The following is a 21,218-nucleotide window of genomic DNA, read 5'->3' on the forward strand; positions in this document are numbered from 1 at the left end:
GACACAAATCCAGGCTCATAGAAAATACATGAAACTTGCTCTGCAATTTTATTGCCATCTGGATGTGATAATTTTGTCACTGGGAGTTTTATCACAATCCAAAAATTGTAAACATGTGCGTTATCATGTTTACAGTAAGGTAGTCTCATAAGTTATTTAACTCTTGAAGTTACTTTGGGTTTTTCCAGTAGTTAGTCTCAGCTTCTCCTACATGGCACAACAAAACAATAGTCTGTGACTAGTCAGTTTGATGATTTATGATTCATCAAGTCACCTTTTTCGTTAAGAATAGGCAGTTCTTGGCCACATTGAAACCCACGAGACTCTCTGACAACAGACAGGCATCTGACATGCAAGACTAAACACAACTGCACTCCATCAGTTGTAAATACAAGTATCAAACTCATGCATGTTCTACGTTTATGAGTTCAAGAGTTTGTGTTGAGTTGTGGTGTATCACCAGCAAGAACATTCTCTGTTACCATGGCAACACAGTATACCAAAATAGCAAACGATGCACCATTGGTAAATATATGAATGATGCTTCAAATTCTGAATTATAATGCATGTAAATGATAAATGACAGCGTATGGAAAACGGTGAAGCTGATATGCCCCTTACTCTCTTACAAGCTTCTTTCATTTTGGGTCTTTCATGGAAACCACATCAATCCAATCAAAATTAGGCATCTGGGTGGAGCCTGCTGGAGTAAAGTTGTAGGGAGGGGGCAGGGCTTATGCTATGGACAAACCCACACTCAAATTACTGGCCTTTTTTCTGAATAGTTTTCAGAATAGCTTGTGATTGTCGGGCATTATTTCGTTAGATTCAGCTGAAAAAGTTCGAGTGGAGAACATTTATATGACTGAATTTAACCAATCTGTGTCGAAAAGAATTAGATTTGAAAATCGCAACAAACTTAAAAATATGGATTTAATTACCCCTCTAGTAATTACTGAATATTTACTGTATATTGAATTTACATACTGTGTATATGTGCATTTTGTATTATATTTATTGTATTGTGTTAATTTGTTAATGCTTTGTATCCTGTATAGTCTGTTTACATGAACACCAATTACACCAAGACAGATTACTCATACATGTCAGTAAAGTGATTGTGATTCTGATTCTAAATGGTATCTGAATCCCAGGGCCTTCTGTGATTGCTGTAGCATGTGGACACTTATATTTGGACTTTTTGCAAAGTCTGTGTCAGCTTCTTTTTTCAACCTTTGACCTCTGTCTTTCAGATCAGAGCACAACTGCCATCAATTCGTGGGAAAGAGAAGTCCAGCAGCAGGCGCCGTCGAGTTAAAGGTTAGTCTCTGTTCTCTGGCTTCAAAGATGGTAGACACACACATAAACACACATAAACACACATAAACACACACACACACACACACACACACACACACACACACACGGTTTCATTAGAAATGCCAAAGGCTGGAGAATTGCCCCAGCCATTCACTGCCCAACACCTGCACTGCTTTCATCCACTGTCTGGCTGACACCTCCATTCTGCCTGAGCGTTATCTCTCACACCTCACCAAACACACACCGCACCGAGCCAGAAAACAACACACACTAATGTACACAACCCTGGGGAAATCAATACCTATTCCACTACACTCATATATATTTAGATCATCCTACAATTCTAGAAATATATAACAGGCCAGTGTCTCTCGCTCTCTGTCTTTCTCTCACTCTCTCTGTAAACACATAGACTGATAAAAGTGACACGCTGATTTGCCTGATTAAAATATGTACATATGATATATATATACATACATGACCTCCTTAAGACCAGACACACTGGTCATGTGTTTGCTATTGTTGCCGTATTGGGGATGGAGTGAAAAAAGAAAAGGATTTGTCAGGCGCTCCTATTCACCTTCATGGGTTAAAGAGTTGGACTAATGAAATATCGATTTCCTTCCTGGAAAGATACAAACAGTCCTTATTTGAAATATGAAAAGCAAAGCCATTGAGAAAAATGGTGAAATCCCAGAGGAGCAGACAGAGGCTTGAACTGAATCAGACTGTTGCATACTGGGGAGGAGAAAGGTTGACACTCATAATAAGAAGTAAAAAAGAAAGAAGTAAACAAAATAAAACAAGCATTTTTACAAATGTGTGTGTCAGTGCTGAGGGCCCTGAGCTCCCTTAATTTTTGTGTCAGATCCATGTCATAACCTAAAACACTGCATTGGCAAGCTGTAACTATAATGTGCAGCAGCTCCATTTCATTGTTTACAGGGCTGGCTGTAGCCTTTGTGAGCCATAAGCAGGATATTCCTGGAGGCCCTGCATCATGGTTTTTGCTTTTTAGGTCTCAAAAAGAGGTTCTGAAAAGAGAGGATGTCTGCTTTAAATTCATGTCATACCACGATTTCTTTTGTTGGGTGTTCTCATGCTCAGGTTTATTGATGCCTCAGACAGAGTCGGATCAGTGGCTGTTTGGATGGCCATTCAGGCCTCGTTAAAATGCCATTTTTCTTTTGCGCGTGGAGAGTTTGCGCCTTGGGAAGTCGGAGCTTCAACTCTGGCTGGGTGAGCTGAGAGAGAGAGAAAGACAGAGTGAGAGAGAGAGAGAGAGAGAGAGAGAGAGAGAGAGAGAGAGAGAGAGAGAGAGAGAGACAATTTTTCATCGTTATTGGGTGTGACATATCCAAAGTGGCAGAGCGGCGGGCGCCGGAGAGCCGAAGGAGGCCAAACACTCTTCCTCATTCATCCCTCGCTCCAGGAGCCGCCACAGAACCACCATAAAAACAAAACAATTCACCAGCGGCCATTACTGACGACGGGGTTAAAGCGAGGAGTGGATGCACACTTCTCTCTCACTTACACACTACTCACACACTCTACCTAAACAATTTTGCAGAGAGAGACAGAAATCCATCCCTCTATCTCAGGACTGAGCTTCTGACCAATCAAAGACAGCCTTCTGACCAATCAGGGTCGAGCTTCTCACCAGTCAGAGACAACCCTCTGATAGAGGTCGACCCCTCCAGTTGTTTTGGGTCACAGTTCTATCTTTGTGACATTTGTGGTGTCAAGCACATCTAAAATTTCCCTTTGCAGCTGAGGAATTAAATCATACTACATATACAGGAAGAATAAAATCCTGTTCCTACCTCGATCTAACACAGTATAATCCAGTTACTACTTTTTTCACTGACACAGTGGCAGGGCGACAGCTCTGCTTTTAACTGTTACAAATGCTTTACTGTCTCTTATGTAGTATGATTTCTTTTTCCTTCTTTGACAAGTAAGCCGCTCAACTCCTCCTCATGTGTCACACAATTGACTGTTAGTCATAAACAACTGTCTTTCCTGTGTACAAACCTGGATTAACCTCAGCCTGAGTATCTAAACCTCGATTAATTGAAACCTGAGTATCTAACCTGGATTAATCTCAGCTTGATTATTTCATCCTGAGTTAACAGAGAAAATGGTTAACCACCATTCTAAAACAAGTTAACCGTGTCTATGTTTTTAGGTTTTGTGAAGCTGAAAGTCAGAAACCATGTCGATTGTGATTCATGAGACAGATTAATGAAGGTAACAAGTCATGGAAGCTTGTTATCATGCTAATTATAATGGTACCAGCAGTTTGGGCCTCAAGACTTACTCAGGTTGTTTCTGACACTACGTGACACACTGATATCTTTAAACATTGTACACATATATTGTTAGCATAACTACAATCCTGAATTTTGATCTTATCACTGCACAGTAATAACTAAGGTGAAGTAAAAAGAGATTTATTCTGTAATCAGTGGCCAATTTTAAAATCAATCACCAGAAATGTGACATGAAGTTTTGTAATTGTAATGACGGAGTAGCAGTGAAGTTTCTCAGTAAGGTCATGCTGAAGGTGAGTGGAGTGCAGAAAAGAAATGAGTGTTTGTTTAGTCGTCCTCGTCATGAGCTGCACGTTTTATCACTGAAAGCACACACACTGATCTCATACAGTAATTACTGCAGTGTGTGAGTGTGGTTATGAATGTGTGTGTGAGAGAAAGAGAAGAGAGAGATGGAAGGAGAGAAAGAGAAGGAGGGAAGATAGGAAAGAGAGAGAGGGGAGAGAGACAACAAGGCAAACAAAGAGAGAAAGAGAGAAGAGATATAAAGAAGAGAGAAAGCAGAGAGAGAAAACAAGGCTGAGAAAAAAGAGAGAAAGAAGGAGAGAAGGTTGAGGGGAAGAGAGGAGACAGAAAACGAAGCAGAAAGAGAGATGTAGGAAAAAGAAATGAGAGAGTAGAGTGAGGAACAGAGAAAGAGAAGAAGAGAAGAAAAGAGAGGGAAGATAGAGGAGAGAATAGGGAGAGAAAGAAGGAGGAGAGAGAAAGAAGAGAGAGAGAAAATAAGGCATAGAAAAGAGAGAATAAGAGAGAAAATGAGAAAAGGAAGAAAGAATAGGGAGAGAGAGAAACTGAGAGAGGAGAGAGAGAGATGAGAGAAAGAGGAGAAAGAGAATGTGAGAGAGAGAAAGGAAAGAGAAAGGGAAAGAAAGAAAGAAAGAAAGAAAGAAAGAAAGAAAGAAAGAAAGAAAGAATAAGGAGGGAGAAAAGTAGAAGAGAAGAAGGAGAGAGGAGAATGAGAGGGGGAGAAAGAAAGAGAAATAGGAGAAAGAGAAAGAAAGAGAAAGACAGAAACAGAAAAGAGAGAAAGAAGAGAGAGATGGAGAGAGAAAGAGAAGAGAGAGAGTGAGAAAGAAAGAGTGAAAGAGAAAGGATGGAAAGAGGAGAGAGAGAGAGAATGAAAGAGAGGCAGTGAGAGAAAGAAACAAATTAACCTCATTAAACGCTTTTGTTCAGATCAGTGATTGTGACTCGAAGTTGTGGTTATCAGACGTCCTCCTGCTGATAACCGCTGCTCCGCTGATTGACGTGTTCAGTCTGTTTTCTAATCTTTACTAACTCACACTGCCTGTCAAAAGTTATGAACTCTCAACTTTTCTAAATGTTTTATTAGAAATGCATTTTTTCTTTGTTGCGTAGCGCAGAGTTTATTTTGTAGCTGTTGTAACAAAACCTCATATCTCCAAAAGTTACTTTACAGGAGAAGAAAAGAAAAACATTCTTAAAGCAACACTGAAAAAGTCTCTGAAAAAACTTTAAAAAGGCTAAAATAAAAAATGCAATCACTATATAATTTGTCAACATGCTTATTCACATGCTACAGTGAGATTGTCCTGTTAAAGACCAGGAAAACCCCTTCTGATGAAGCATCTTGAAGATGGGAAGAACTTTTGAAAAACTGTTTGGGACGGATGCATGAGGATGTTTGAATTATTTATTTTTTAATGCTAGCTGGCTAATGCAGACGGACGAATAGCTAACGTTACTGCAAGGAAGCTGAATACCATGTGTATTTATTAGTCACTTCATTAATGGCTACACATTATTACCGTGAGGTGATTCTCAATGACTTTATGCTGTATTTACAAAATGCATGCTGGGTATTGCAGTGAGAGAACACTGATGGATGAAAACACAAAATAATATAAAAAGAGGCTCAGAGATACAATGCTGCACTACAGAATACTATACAACACAAAGAATAACATATCTGCATTAATGTAACAAGATTTTATTTTATAAGTAATTTTGGACAAATTCTATTGGTCCATTTGTCATATGTTTACCGGTATTTTTACAGGGTGTGTTGAAAAAAAATGGTTTTAATGTGGCAGTGATGATATTAAAGACTAATTTAAATACTTATAAAATATTTGAAATTTTCTAAGAAAAAAATACTCCAAAAAAAAATTAACCAAACATCAAAAGTGGTGGCAGTGCAGACTTGCATGTTAGCATTTAGCCTTACTAGCTAAATCTCCATTTTTTCCCTCTGTCGCTATTGCCAAGTATCTTGACTTTATTGATGTATCTTGAGGCTACACATAGTCAGTTCCTGTTTCTGTTTCTGCTGTAATGTTGCATTACCTACATTGTATATGTGGCAGTATATGTGGAAGATCTCTTACAGTAACTTCAGCCATGCTACACTAGCTAGTGCTGTGGACTACGAAGTTAACTTAGCTAGCTAACAATGTTAAAGGAGAATTCCACCCCTTTTCTAGTATGTCACCATAAGTCAGTAGTTGAGTGTAAGCAAAGTTGTTCAGAGTGGTTCGATGTGAAAAAGTTCATGAATAAATGTACTGATGTCTTTACAGTGGTGGTTACAGGAACCAGGGGTTGTGATGTCAACACAAATATAGTCATTTTGTTTAAAATCCAAGACCACCAGTGGACCTACACGTGTCTTCTAAGTTTTCTTTATGTAATGTTGATCATGGTAAAATAAAAGGAAATCTGAAATGAAATGACATGAAACCTCAAATGAATAAGTTTACTTTTGGAGACTATATTCCTTACATTTCATGTACCTCTCCGCCATGAATGGATTCAAAAATGAAAAAGTTTTAGGCCAAATCTTTTCAAAACTATCATAAAAAATGTCTCAGACACCAGACAGTGTATTTATAACTGTTTCATGCAATATCTTTCAATTAGGGGCATTTAGAGGCATCAAACTATTCAGATGTCTGGTTCCTACCTCATATCATATACAGAGCATTTCTCATTACACTACTCTGAATGACTTTGTTTACAACTTAATCATTTTGCAGAAATGTTGAAAAATCAATGGAGTTCCTCTTGAAAGCTGGTGAACTTTCTGTTTAGGCTGTAAATCATACGTTAATCCCTAAAACCTTGATTACACAACAAATATTTACCAGATCTATCCTAACAGTGTAACACTATAAATGTGGGTAACTCTGACAGACTGAGGTGTGCTATACAGTTTCTGAGTAGGTTGAATGTAAAAGTCAATGTATGTAATCACATTTCAATGGCTATAGTAACTCTAGACTTCTGAAGGTTAAACTGACTCACAAAAGAGTAGGATTCAGTATTCTTTCGCACACTATTATCAGAAGTGTTTACACTCTCCAAATCTGGAAGTGTAACTTTTCTGCAAAGACATTGCAAATGTTCCTCTAACTTTCAGTGCAGGTGATTAGTTCAGCCTGTATGATCTATTACACAAACCTGAGCACCGTGCTGGGTCATTAGCTAGCTTAATATTGGGGGCCGGAGTAAAGAGAGAAAAAAAGAGGGAAACACTCTCTCCTTCGCAAATGAGACTTCTCTCCTCCATGTGTGCATTTCATCTGCTACCTCTTCTCCATCACAGTGACCTCTGTCAGGAAGGGAAAGAGAAGAACGAGTGTAATCTATACGAGATGAAGTAATGAGAACAGACTTCCATTAATTGTTCTTAATTGTTCTGAGCAAGCAGGACGTGAGATGGGTCTCAATTACCACGAGGAAAGACTCGGTGCTATAATCCTGCCATCGGAATGGTCCTATTTTACACTTGTGAAGTCATAATTATGAAGTTTTTTGTGTCCAAGTGCTTTCGAGCCAGAGACATGGTTAGCATGTTAGCTATCATGATCTATTTTATGAAATTTTCATAGTAGCCAGGCTCTGCTTTGTCAAAAAACATTGAGTATTTACTAGCCAAGCTTATGGTCAATGCATCACTAATGTTTAAAACGCATCACATTTGGTTAGCTGGGTGAACTGCAATGCGATGTGATCTGATCGTGACTTTTGTGATGAGATCACTCGAGACAGATGCTAATACCAGATATGAACAAGGCTATTGTGTTTGTTTGTGTGTGTGTGTGTGTGTGTGTGTGTGTGTGTGTGTCTGTTTCTGCTGTTGACAGTTGTATTTAGATGTATAAGATATAGATGTATTTAGATGACATGGAGATGAATGTAACGTTTTGTTGACCTTTCTGTAAAATATTGCGGAATTGCATTTGATTCCACTCAATAACATGGCTGTTTGTGGCCTGTTGAATATAACATATTGTACACCAGATGGATTGTATATTCTGCATATATATATATATTATATATATATATATATATATATATACATGTTTCTGCCATTTTTAAGGTACAATTTCAACCTATTGTTTGACTTTTCTGTATTAAAAGGAAATAAAACATAAAATGTAAAAAGTGTCAGCATTTGCATAGGACACCTGTTATGTTTTCTTTCAGTATGTTAAATTAAAGTAATAATCAGTAGTTGTGTATTAAACTGTGCAGAAGTTATTCTCTGCAAAGGATATGTTAACTTATTTTCAACAAATCGTCATTTTAGAAGGGGCGCACAAACTTTTGCTTATGACTGGATATATCTATATGGTGTGTGTGTTTGTGTGTGCTGTTGCACTGAAAGCTTGTTATTGTTCTTCTCCCACACCTCCTACATCACACCCACACATTCTCTCTCTCTCTCTCTCTATATATATATATATATATCTTTCTGTCTTTCTCTCTGTCTTTCTCTCTCTGTCTTACTCTCTCTCTCTCCCTCTCTCTCTCTCTCTCTCTCTCTCTCTCTCTTTCTTTATATTCCGTCCATAGTGATCAGTTAGTAAGATATTAGGTAGGAATTAGCAGCGGTGCCCAAAGGTTTTGTCTAGGAGGGTTAAAGTGTAATGAAACAATATACATTACACTATTTTTGTTACTAAATCACTAAAACACAGTGAGTGGTATGTAGATGTGACAGTGAGCATTGTGGAGAATGGAGATTCAAATAATTATGTTTTCTAATGCAACTGCATTGTTTGTACGCCAAACGATCAACACCAATCAACAACTCACTTCAGCAGTCCTCCTCCATTTCACATCTCGTGTTGTTTGTAAGCTGTGCAACATTGTTTTCTACATTTTCCATTTACTCTTCTTTTGAATTTCGCTCAAAAGATTGTGAGAATACCTAATTGTGAACTAAGTATCATAAATCGAATTGACTTGTAAGTGTATTGTTACACCCCTGGAGGTTATGGCGACTTTATGGAGAGCCAAAACAAATGGGACTACAATTAGGGGAGCCCTGGCCTAGACCATAACGCTTCAAAATAGAAAAATAAAATATAAAATCTGGTGTCAACACAGGGTGTATGATTACAACGCAGCTCAAAAATATGTAATTGCAATGGAATATGATCTAATTATGTTCCCTGGATAAAGGTACTGAAGACGTACCGTTGAGAGTACCACCCCAGTGACGCAGGGATACCTTTTTTTCTGAGAGTGCACAAAATAAACCTAAGCCCAACCTGAGCCCAGTGTTGTTCATGAAAGAGGCTGGAGCTCAGCCTGAAACCCAATATTTTTTTGGGACCAGGTGGACTCAGGTTGGGTAGCAGACCTCTAGTGTGTGTGTGCATGTGTGTTTTTGTGGCAAAGAGGACAGGACAGGGAGTGTGTGAATGGGTGCGTGTATGTATCTATTGTGACCCTACAAGAAGAAGCTGATTTTTTACAACCATTGCAGTATTGTGAGTGTGTTGCTAGGTGAGGCATTTTGTCATAGTGTGTGTGCGTATGTGTGTGATAATTTAATTATCAGAGGCTCGACAGACAAGGCTAATGAGTGCTGTCCAAATCCTGCCTAATCCTCAACTCATTCCACAAAGTGGACCTGGCCCCAGGGGCCTCCACACACACACACACACACACACGCACACGCACACACGCACGCACACACACACACACACACACACACAAACACACACACACTTAGCCCGCTGTCTGTCACTGTGTACGTACTGGCTTAGTATATCATTAACCAGACGGGCATTACAAACAAGAACACTAAAAACAACAGCAAACTCTGTAATATTTGACAGGCAAAGTGTTTGTGTGTGTGCGTGTGTCCTGTGCATGTGCACAGTGGAGCTCTGTCACTTTGAGGTCAGAAGGTCAAATCTAGCCTTCAATGCCGCTTTGGAAATGTCTTAATTGCATGTGCTGCGTAGAATAGCCAATGAGGCAACTGTAAGCAAATGCAGCAACTGACTCCGCCTCCTCCATAACAATCACACAGTAAATTAATCACTGTGGGAAATGTCTCTTCTATCTATCTATCTATCTATCTATCTATCTATCTATCTATATAGTAACAATGGTGCCAGAAAGTTTGTGAACCCTTTAGAAGTCACTAAATTTCTACATAAGTCTGACCTAAAATGTGATCAGATCTTTATTTATAACAATAGTTAAAGAAAATGCTATAAAAAAATGACACAAACAATTATATAAAAGTGTTTTCATTCATTTATTGCACAAAGTGATCCAACATTACATGTCTTTGTTGGCAAAAGTATGTCAACCTCAAAAATAATAAGTGTTGTTAGGGGATAATTTGGGTCAGAAAGTTCAATAAATAGGATGACAATCAAGTGTGATCCGGTATGTCAAGTGTGAGTGTGGATGACCCTGTCCTATTTACACTGGCATGCCAAAAGTCATGGGATAGCAGTATGTAAATTGATTATAAAGTGTTGTTACCTCAGGGTTGGGAGTGCCCACGCCTGTATAAGTTAAACACTGGCCAGTGTATAACAGGGTAAGGCATAACAGTGGGTGCCAGACGGATAGGACATTCCATTTCTGAAGTTGTGCGGGCATTTAATGTTCCTCGATCCACAGTGTCATGTGTGTACCAGGAAGACATCATAAAAGGCATTACCACCCACAGTGGACAGCGTAGTGGCCGCCTATGGGTGCTTAATGATCGTGACCAGCGGTGCCTGGCTAGAATTGTCCATGCAAACAGACAAGCGACTCTGGCAGAAATCAGGAGGCCCCACACACATATCCCACAGCTCAGTGCAGCTTTCTTTAGCTTCCATGGGATATGAGAGCGGAGGACCCACCAGAGTGCCTCTGTTAACACCATGACACCGGACACAGTGCCTCACCTGGGCTTGTTAGGTTGCTAACTGGACCCTAGAGGACTGGCAACATGTGGCATGGTCCGATGACTCGTAGTACTTATTGTTTTTGGCTGTTGGTAGGGTTCATGTGTGGCGCAGACCCCATGAAGCTATAGACCCCAGTTGTCAACAAGGTACTGTGCAGGCTGGTGGTGGCTCCATACTGGTGTGGGGTATGTTCTCATGGCATGGGTTGGGTCCACTGGTATGCCTAAAAAGGTCATTGACCAGTGACCGCTATGTTTTACTGCTTGGTGACCATTTACAGCCCCTCATGGACTTCATGTACCCTCTGAATGATGGGACATTCCTGCAGGATAATGCACCATGCCATGGGGCCAAGTTGTCCAGAATTGTTTTGAGAAGCATTCTGGAGATTTCTGATCAATGGTTCAGCCACGTCGAGTTGCTACACTTCACTGGGCTACAGGGGGTCCTACATGATACTAGTTCCTGTCCCATGACTTGACATGTCAGTGTATAAAACACATCACCTAACCCTAACCCAAACCCTATCAAAGTATAGTCTTCACCACACACATTTGTAAGGACACACCATGCCTTGGTCAATGGAGATTTCTGAGGATCTTGGAAAAAGAGCCATTGATGCTCATCAGACAGCAATTTCTGAAGAGTTTGGACTTCAGCAATCCAATGTGAGGCAGATAGTGTACAAATGCAAGGCATATAATATTCTGGGAGATCACAAAGTACCCTATGATCGCATAAAGAAATGCAGGGGTGTCTTGCACTGACCACCATCAGGCAAACACTGAACAAGAACAGCTTAATAGCAGGGATGAAGCCTTATCTTTCCAAGACGAACATTGCTGCCTATTCAAAGTTTCCTAAAGACCACCTGGATGAGCCAGAAGACTGCTGAAAGTCAAATGTTATTTGGGTTATTAAGGCAACTAATAGGACTTTATGGCTTAAATGAGAAACATTACTATCTGTTAAAACTGAACATTGCATTCCAGTAAAAGAAATTCATCCCAACTTTGAAACATGGTGGTGGCAGTATGACAGTTTGGTGCTATTTTGCTCTCATTAGATCAGGACTGCTTGCCATGATCAATGTAGCTAATGATTCTGGAGATTCAACAGGAAAATATCAGGGCATCTGTCTATGAACTGAAGTTTAACAGAAGGTGGGTCTTGCAGCAAGACAACGATTCTAAAAACACCAGTCAGTCTACCAAAGAATGCTTGAAGCAGAAGAAATAATGGGTTTCGGAATTTCCAAGTCAAAGTGCAGACCTTAATAGAATTTTTTTTTCAAAACAGAATTTGTGAGACAATACACACTTTTAATGAAATAATGTTAGATTTCATGCTCCAAAATGCGTAATAATTGTAGTTCCTTTTAACACAATCAGTGATATTCCTAAAAGTGATCATCAGTGCAAAATGAACTTCACTGCGCAGCTCTCAGAACTGGAAAAAACTGGTTTGGTTAGCCTACCTCAGAAGAAGCTAACGTTTGGTTATTATTCATCAGCTTCTTATTCAAATTTTCCATTCCACCTTAAATGGTGCAGGAGTTACACGCTGATGCCAGAGAAAAATTAAAATAAGAAGCTCTGGGCTCAAGTTGGTAATAAGCTTCAGCTTTGTCTACGTTGTATGGTTGATTAGCCAAGCTGTTGGAAATGGCGAATGAAAAGAGCAAACTTTATCTGGAAGATGCAAAGTTATCCTTGCATTTATCTCCTGTTCAGGAACACAAATCCCACACTAATACCTCATATATGCTATGACATCACTCACATGTCTCAGTTATTGGGGTGAAGGGAAAACACGAATTGCAGCAGCTACTTTTCCACGTTGAATTCAAGCAGCTGCTATGTGCCGATTCTGAACAGTCAAACTATAAACTTGCTCCACAAGGAGGTTTATAGCTTTCGATTGGCACCTCTACCAGAAGGTCAGAGCCACACTTTATATACAAAGATCCAAATGGAAATTAACTTGTGATGCTCAGTTCATTTAATTTTGAGATGTAGCATTATAGTCCACAAATAGTCCAGAACCATAGTCCACAATTTGTTGCTTACTTTTAAGCCATAGGAACCAGGGTTGGACAGAATACTTTGACAAAGTAGTGATGCCTGAATACACTGTCTTAGATGTATTCAGTAACGTATTCTATTACAATACATTAAAAAAGTAACGTAATCATAATACATTCACAATTTATCTTGGTAAAGCACACAGGGAAAAAATGTATTGTTTTACTTAATTTACACTGTTCCTCGCTGTTACTGTTTGGCAGTTTTATTAATGTAATTATTCTTTTAATACGCATTATGAAAAAATTTACTTCTCATTTAAATGAAATCCCAAAAATTTTCAACTTTTTTTTTTCTCTCACTGCCTGTTTTAGTCCACTGCTGCTCCCACAATCGAGCAGGAGTTCAGTAGAACACTGATGCTAAGCACATCACTTGCAAACACGTCCACTACTGTGGAGATTATCAGTTTGATCATCTCTCAAAAGAGTTTAGTACTGCTAAGACAAATTACTCGTCACATTGATTTATCTGTCTACTCAGGCTTTAGCAGTAACTCCAGTGTAAAGCTGCTGTTGATTGAGGTCCTCTTTAGAATTTGTCTGGCGAACATGTTTGCTACATGCCGTACACTGATTCTGAATACTGTCTTTACAAAATTTACTTGGACTGTATACAAATACTTAATCTCTGTATTCTGAATACATTTACCAATACTTGTATTTTGTTACATCCCAAACCTGATAATAACACATATTTGCCAAACAAACACTAACAAGATATACATATTGTATATTGTTTATAGATTGTATTTTTTTTTCTGTTTTTTATTGTCTTCTGATAAAATAACAAGCACTGATATCTTTTTGGGGAAAAATAAATAAATAAATGTAGAAGTTAGCATTTCTTTTCTAATTCTGTATATTATATATAAATATATATTGTGTCATTATCCAATAATGGCAACACTTATTTTCTGTATTATTGAATTTGCATATCATTATACCCTTAGTGAATATGTTTCAAATTGGTTCATGGTGACATAATCAAAAATCATGTTTTAGAGGCAGACTAAAAGTCATTATATTTTGATGGAAAATTATGGTAAAACAAGAATTCTTTTAGATGTTATAATATAATGAATCCATGATCATGACCAAAGACATGAAATAAAAAGGTGAGAAAGGTTTCAGGTTGACTCTACTCTGTTGCCACTCAAGAGTGAAAAACGTTTCCTTTCCCTGTTCTGCCTGGTTCAGATTCTTTTGCGGCTTTATGAATCTCCCTGCTGCGCTAACTGCTTGATGTCAAATTTAGTATCCTGAGCCCACATGCTCACGTAGACCTTCATTAATACTCGAGTGGCTCTCACAGTGTCACTCACACTGCCACACTCACCCTCCTCCACTCCGACACACCCGCACGGCTAACAGCGCCGCACACAGCGGCTAAATTTAGACCGCTGAGTCCGATCCAGTCGAGCGGAAGATCAGGGTGTATCACACAGAGAGGAGCTGGGGACAGGAAGGCCTCCGTGGTGATACTTGGCTGTTTTGGACAGGCTATCAGAGAATTCGTGTTGAATTCTAAACCGATTTAGCTAAAAATCAAATAGTCAAAGTACATAAGCACAGTGGCAGCCATCCTGAAGCCATTCTTAGTCGTGTTGTGTGTCATACAGTGTCAGAAACCACATAAGCAAGTCTATTTGAGATTACTTAACAACTCAACATGGTTTGAGGCAAATGTGCTAAGCTAATTAGCATGCTAATAATCTTCCATTCCTTGTTAGCCTTGTAGCTAAAACTAAATAAGCAAACTTCAGAAACCAAACATGTCTTGGCTGATCGACTGTTTTGGTGGGGGACTGGGGGGTTGATGGATGTTGTGTAAATTATTTTTTTGGAAAAACTAGGGCATTAATTTTGGCAAGTTTAATGCATTTTCATAGCTCCTAATGCCGTTTGGATCTCTTCATTTCAACACAACATCTGCAGAGTGGCATCAGATCCAGCAGGAGAGAAGGAGGCGCTGAGAGGAGAAACAAGTGGAGAGGGGGATTTATCACAGAGAAGTGTGAAAGGAGCACCTGCACTGGAGTGTGTGCCAGCCTCCTGAAAGAGGGAGCGAGAGCGAGAGAGAGAGAGAGAGAGAGAGAGAGAGAGAGAGAGAGAAAGTTTTTTCAGATGAAGCTGTTTCTGTGGGTTTTGGCAGGTTTTGTGCTGCTGGCGAACAGGATGTGTAATTAAACCATCAGCCGTAATTAGGGGAAGTTTTTAACACATTCAAAGCCTCTCTCTCTCTCTCTCTCTCTCTCTCTCTCTCTCTCTCTCTTCCCCTCTGTCTCTTGTCCATCTTCCCTGTCTCACTCCCCACTGTTTTCTCTCTTTTTATTCCCCTCAATCTATCTATCTATCTATCTATCTATCTATCTATCTATCTATCTATCTATCTATCTATCTAACTGTCTGTCTGTCTGTCTGTCTGTCTGTCTCTCCCCTCTGTCTCTTGTTCAGCTTCTTATTTTCCCTGTCTCTCCCTTCACTGTCTTTCTTTTTCTTTTTATTCCTCTCTCTCTCTCTCACCTTCTCTTTTCTCTCTCTCATCCTTTTATATATTTAAAGGAAAAACTGATGGCTTTGGAACATTTTTTGTTGCAAATTTTGCTGCAAATTCATTTTTCACTTATTGAAAACAGTTTAGTGCTGGAGTTTCTTATTAGGGCATGTCTCGGCCTGCAAAACGACGCACGCCCTCCAGAGGTTTACTTTGGAAAGTCAGACGTGAGGTCAGTTGCGCTTGGGTAAAGACGACTGATCTCTAATCACTCTCACTGTTCAGCTCTTTCACTCATACTAAAGAGCTCTTGACCTTTTTGTTTTCTTCCTGAGAGCTTCCTCTTCTTCTGAAGCCTCGCTTTGATCAACATCGTGTCTCTTTTCTTCTCCTTCTTTCTTCCTATGTCTCTCTCTTTCTTTGGGCCAGGTATATTTGCACTCATGACAGGCTAAAAATCTACCTGCAGATGTGTTCTACAGTAGTGAGGATGAACACTTTGCAGAATGTTGGTAAAAGGTGTTTCTGTCGATCCTTCCACTGGGAGCAGACAACTCAACACTATGAGTCTGAAAAATGTGTAGCTGTCAAGAAGATGGGGCCAGACATGATCTCGTAACCAGTGTACGGTACGAGACAACTTGTTAAACTTTCAGTGCCGGTACTCCCCTCTAAAACCCACCCCCAAATCCCTCTAGTATGTGCTCTTCTAAAGTATGGCATACAGTCAATAACACAAGCAAAGCAAGCTAGCTAGTGAGAAATGCTGTCATTAGCTCACATTCATTCTTCAAAATTAAGAAGAAAATGCCCTTCAGAAATGTCTTTTAATTTAGTGTTGCCAGAGGTGTGCTTAAACACAATCCATTCAATAAAACCACATCAAACATTTTGTCTGAAGAATATTGTTCTTGAATTGAATGCTTGTTTGCCAACAGGATGTGGTAAAAGTTTAATTTACCAAGTCTGGCCAGGACTTGGTTATATGTCCATTACTATCTGTAATGGAGGAGCAAGTTCCTTTTTTAAATGCAAAGGGGATTCCAGTGGCATACACTGGTCACAGCAAAGAAATGGACAAGAAAATAGCTTCAGGCAATTTAGAGAGATGGCTTGTTTGAGTAGCTGTGGACAAAGTTGCTCAGGTTTACAGCAGATTTTACAGTTTACAGTGTATAACTGTTGTCCTTTTTGCATGCTTTTTATTGGCTGTGACGGGTGGCGCGTTATTCAGCTCAAAAACAAATCTGAGTGTTCCTTTTTTTGGGAAGATAGCTGCCAGTTCTTTCTGCATCACTTTTATTCTGGCAGTATCATCAGTATCATTGTGAACCACAGAGGCTGCATACAGCTGCTTTCAACCCAGCATCAACTTTTAGTACTTGTCCATTGATATCTTCTAAATCTGACGCATAGTCTTGTTTAACAGAACTTTTTTACATTTCAAAAGGTCATGTTTCATTTTACCACATGTAACATGTAATGTAATGTGTTTTCAGCTGTGATAACTTACATTACAATCATGGGGCTAATGACAGACTTGTTGTCCATCTGCAATAGTCACGAGCACACCAGCGCCCTCTGCTTTGAGCTCCGCCTTCACAAGCTGTAGGACTGGTCTAGAAATTTCACTCGACAGTTTGTTTCCACCCCAATAAGTCTACATTCCCATGCACATTTAGCGCAAGTTTCTCATGGCTGTGCCCAGATGTGTATTCTTGGTACAAGATCACATGTGCTGGAAAACTGGACATCTGAGATGTAAAATAAGGGTTTATGGATTGATGAGTCTAAATTTGTAATTGGGGTCAATTGGATCAGGAAAAGTATAAAATGCAAACAACTTCTAAGACTGAACTTTGGAGGCAGGCAGAATAAGCATTTGTTGTGTCTATTTAGAAATCATTACATTTCATAACTTTTACATGATCCTCTAATTTACCTGGGACAACGTCAGTCTGTAGCGTTGGTTCCCACCATGTATTTCCCTCACACACTGGAAAAGTAAGTTGATTCCAGCCATTCTGTGCAAAGTTTGCTCCAGAGCAATGACCTCTCTTCATCTCTTTACACCTTGAGGACAGAAAATGATCTAAACTAGCAGTAGCTACTCATAGTATAGAACCAAATCAAAGTCTAGAATAAAATTGAAACAATTTACAAACAAAAATGCCACTAAACAGCTAACAACCAGTATTTTCTGGGTATTACTGTCCATAATGGAGGAGCAAGTTCCTTTTTTTAATGCAAGGGGGATTCCAGTGACATACACAGGTCACAGCAAACAAATGGAAAAGGAAATAGCTATCTACACATAAGCTATTCCACTTGTTAAGCTATCTAACGTTAGCTTCACGTAAATGTGTTACAATCGTAGTCTGTCAGGTCATGTTAGATAAGCAAACTGCCTAAATTTAACCATAGGAACGACTTCTAGCAATCTAAAACTACGAGTATGTTAAAGCTGTTAATAAATATGACAGTCTATCAAAACCATAAAGACAGAAGAAAAGAAATGACATTTATAAATGCATTCATCAACAGAAATGACTGTTCCATTTGCCACATTTTTCAAATTGAAATGATGGAACTCTCAGCCGTTGAACAGTGGGATTGCCTTATCTTGAATAGCCTACTATGTCAGCCATAGTGGCACCACTGCTAAATTTGAACAGTGCTAAGTTGGGTCTTGCACACCCCTGTAGAGGTAGTTTTTTGCACCCTTGTTTGTATGTATGGTTTTTTTTTTTTTTGGGACAAATTTTGCACCTGAAACCTGTTGTAAAAGGTTCAGTACATCTGGCTCTGAGTGTTTCTCTGTCTAATATATGAAAAGTCCCTGAGTTAGAGCTCCCTGTGGATATGTGGAGTACGTGTGCTCCGCTCTTTTCTTTTACTTCATTACTGTAGCAGCTGAGAGCACTGTTCTTAATTTATTTTCCTGAGGCTGACCAGACCCTCCTCCGCCAGCAGTGCATCTAAGAATATCGGATTAAGTGCCCTTCTGCTGGAACCATCTTCAAAAAAATGAGCACCCTGCCCCGCTTTGGCAATTGTACTAAAATTGAGCGGGCATGCACACGGTCCTCCCGCAAAGCTTCCAGAACAAATCCTAGTGACTCTATCAGGAAAAGGTTTAAAATGTCCAAAAAGATTTTTGCTCAAGACACTCTTGTGATTATACTCATACAGTAAAAACTGGTACAATACAGAAGTGGGCAAACTTCATGTTATGTTAGAAACTACAGCATTACTGAAGGATACCACATGTTAACTCCTCTTAGCCAGAAGCACAGAAGAAGCTTAGCTGTACCAGTCTACATCTGCAGAACATTCAGAAAACACTGACATAGTTTGACTCATTAACTGCTAGATTGGCTGAAGGAGTGGTCACATGTAAATGTGTTCAGGGTTGTGACGTCACAACCATAATTCTATAATTCAGAGGTCTAAACAGTCTGTTTTTTTAGCTTAGTTTCTATAGAAGGACTGTTAGTAATGGGGAGCTTTAATAATGCTTGCATACTACATCAAAGTATTTTATTTAAAAAAAAACATCTTTTTTTATTTGTCAGAGAGCTAAACAACCTGATATTAGATGATAGTTCAACTGAGTTAACCAACCTAAGACTGGATATTAGCAGTACTACTAAAACCTAACTAACCTAATGTTATATGCCAATATATCTATCAGAGAACTGTCAAGCCTGAGATTAGATGCTAGCCTAGCTATCAGAGAGCTGTCTAACCTGGGATTAGATGCTAGCCTAGCTACCAGAGAACTGTCTATCCTGTGATTAGATGCTAGCCTAGCTACCAGAGAACTGTCTATCCTGTGATTAGATGCTAGCCTAGCTACCAGAGAGCTGTCTAACCTGTGATTAGATGCTAGCCTAGCTACCAGAGAGCTGTCTAACCTAAGAATAGATGCTAACCTAGCTACCAGAGAGCTGTCTAACCTGGGATTAGATGCTAGCCTAGCTGCCAGAGAGCTGTCTAACCTGAGATTAGATGCTAGCCTAGCTATCAGAGAGCTGTCTAACCTGTGATTAGATGCTAGCCTAGCTGCCAGAGAGCTGTCTAACCTGAGATTAGATGCTATATCAACTGTTGAACAGGTAACTAAACTTGCATTAAGCTTTACTATAGAACTAACTGATTACCAAATTATCAAAGAACTGTCAAACGTAAAAAGTCAGAACAACAGGCTAACTATCAAACAATGAAAAATGTATGGTTAGACAAATGTGTGGTTTTCTATGAAGAGACGTCTAGCTAAATACCTGGAACTCAGTAATGAGAGATCTGGACTGATTTTAAATACCAGCATAGTCAAGCTAACTTTATGGTTAGACAAAGTGGTTATAGTGAGCTTATCACTGGTTTGACTTTCAAATAGCTAACAACCTGAAATTAGATGTTAGCCTAATAATCATAGAGCTATCTAACCTAATACTGAATGGCAACATATTAATCAGAGAGCTCTCTACTTCGAGACCAGATGCTACTGTCAGAAATTAGATGCCAGTTTCTCTGTCAGTGAGTTAATTAACCATATAGTAGATGCTTGGTTAACTGTGAGAGCTTTCAAACCTTGAGATGAAATGTTAAGCTATTAGAGAACTATCTGGCTTGAGATAAGATGCTGTCTTAACTTTCAGAGAGTGAACTAACCTAAGATTGGACGCTAGTTTATTTATTACTGAGCTAAATAACCAGATGCTATCTTAAATATCAGAGTACTAACCAACTTAAGATTAGATGTTAGCCTAATTATCAGAGAGCGTTCTAGCATGTTGTTAGATGCTTCCTTAACTGTTAGAGTGCTAATTCACCTGAGATTGGATGCTATCTTAACTATTATAGAGCTTGCTAACCTGCGTTAAGCTTTAGCATGTTCTAACCTGAGATCATACACTACCCTGCTGAAAAAGATCATTAGAAACCATCAGGATTAAAACCTAATGGTTTTGCTTTCTAATGGGAGTTGGCTTACAATATCACTTTCAGCCACTAGCTTCCTGTAGAAAATGTTTGGATCCCGTTAGGAAACCATCAGATGCATTTAGAATTAGCCATTGGTAACCTGGTAAACCATTAGGATCCTTTGCATTGATATCAACCCATTAAAAAAGACATAACACATTACAAAACCATCATAAACCGACAGAAACACTTATGGTTTCTATGGGTTTTTCAGCAGGGTAAATACTGGAAAATTAAAGAACATAATAAGAATCATCTTCTTTGGCCATTTCCAAGCAGCAGGTGAAAAGTAATTCCTCCAAAGGCTAAAATGCATGGCAATGCACCTCACTGTGTGTGCTCCACTGTAATCATCAGCCACACTACTACCTGTTTCGGGTAAATAGCGCTAAAATAGCCACCGTGGGCTGAGAGCTTTTTAAATTGTGGCCTATTATTTCAGCTCTGTAAAGATGCATTATCGTGATGCCAAAAAAAAAAACGGTGCGGACGGCCAGCAGCGCACAATTGTATCTCCAGTTCTGTAGTGTGCCATTTTCTAGACAGACAGCCTTTACTTTACCACCCTAAGAGAAAAATGTGTGTGCGCGTAGATGTATGTGCGTTTGCGAGTGTGTGTTGCCTTAGAGACAGAGAATAAGCCCTTTGTGGAACGAGGGTGTTGTGTTGTTTCTCTGTTGACTGCTCGTTAAAGCCAGCCTTGATGTTCAGCGGAGCAGAAACGGTCAAAATCCTGAAATTTCTCCGCCCTTTCCATCAAGAATACACACTTGAACACACCTTCACTCTCACGCTTGATACGTGCCGCTCACTCGAGCTGCGTCCCAAAT

At 39.3% G+C, this 21,218-nt stretch overlaps 1 protein-coding gene across 1 annotated transcript in view; it reads left to right on the forward strand.

The window, feature by feature from the left end:
- Positions 1 to 21,218, forward strand: part of syt1a (synaptotagmin Ia) — a 228,141-nt gene that overhangs the window by 58,667 nt on the left and 148,256 nt on the right. Inside the window, exon 2 of the mRNA XM_036577185.1 lies at positions 1,254 to 1,320. The gene's annotated coding sequence lies outside the window, so the exon portion shown is untranslated. The remainder of the gene's footprint in view (positions 1 to 1,253; positions 1,321 to 21,218) is intronic.

This window comes from Colossoma macropomum, unplaced genomic scaffold (assembly GCF_904425465.1).
Source record: "Colossoma macropomum unplaced genomic scaffold, Colossoma_macropomum, whole genome shotgun sequence".
NCBI lineage: Eukaryota > Metazoa > Chordata > Actinopteri > Characiformes > Serrasalmidae > Colossoma > Colossoma macropomum.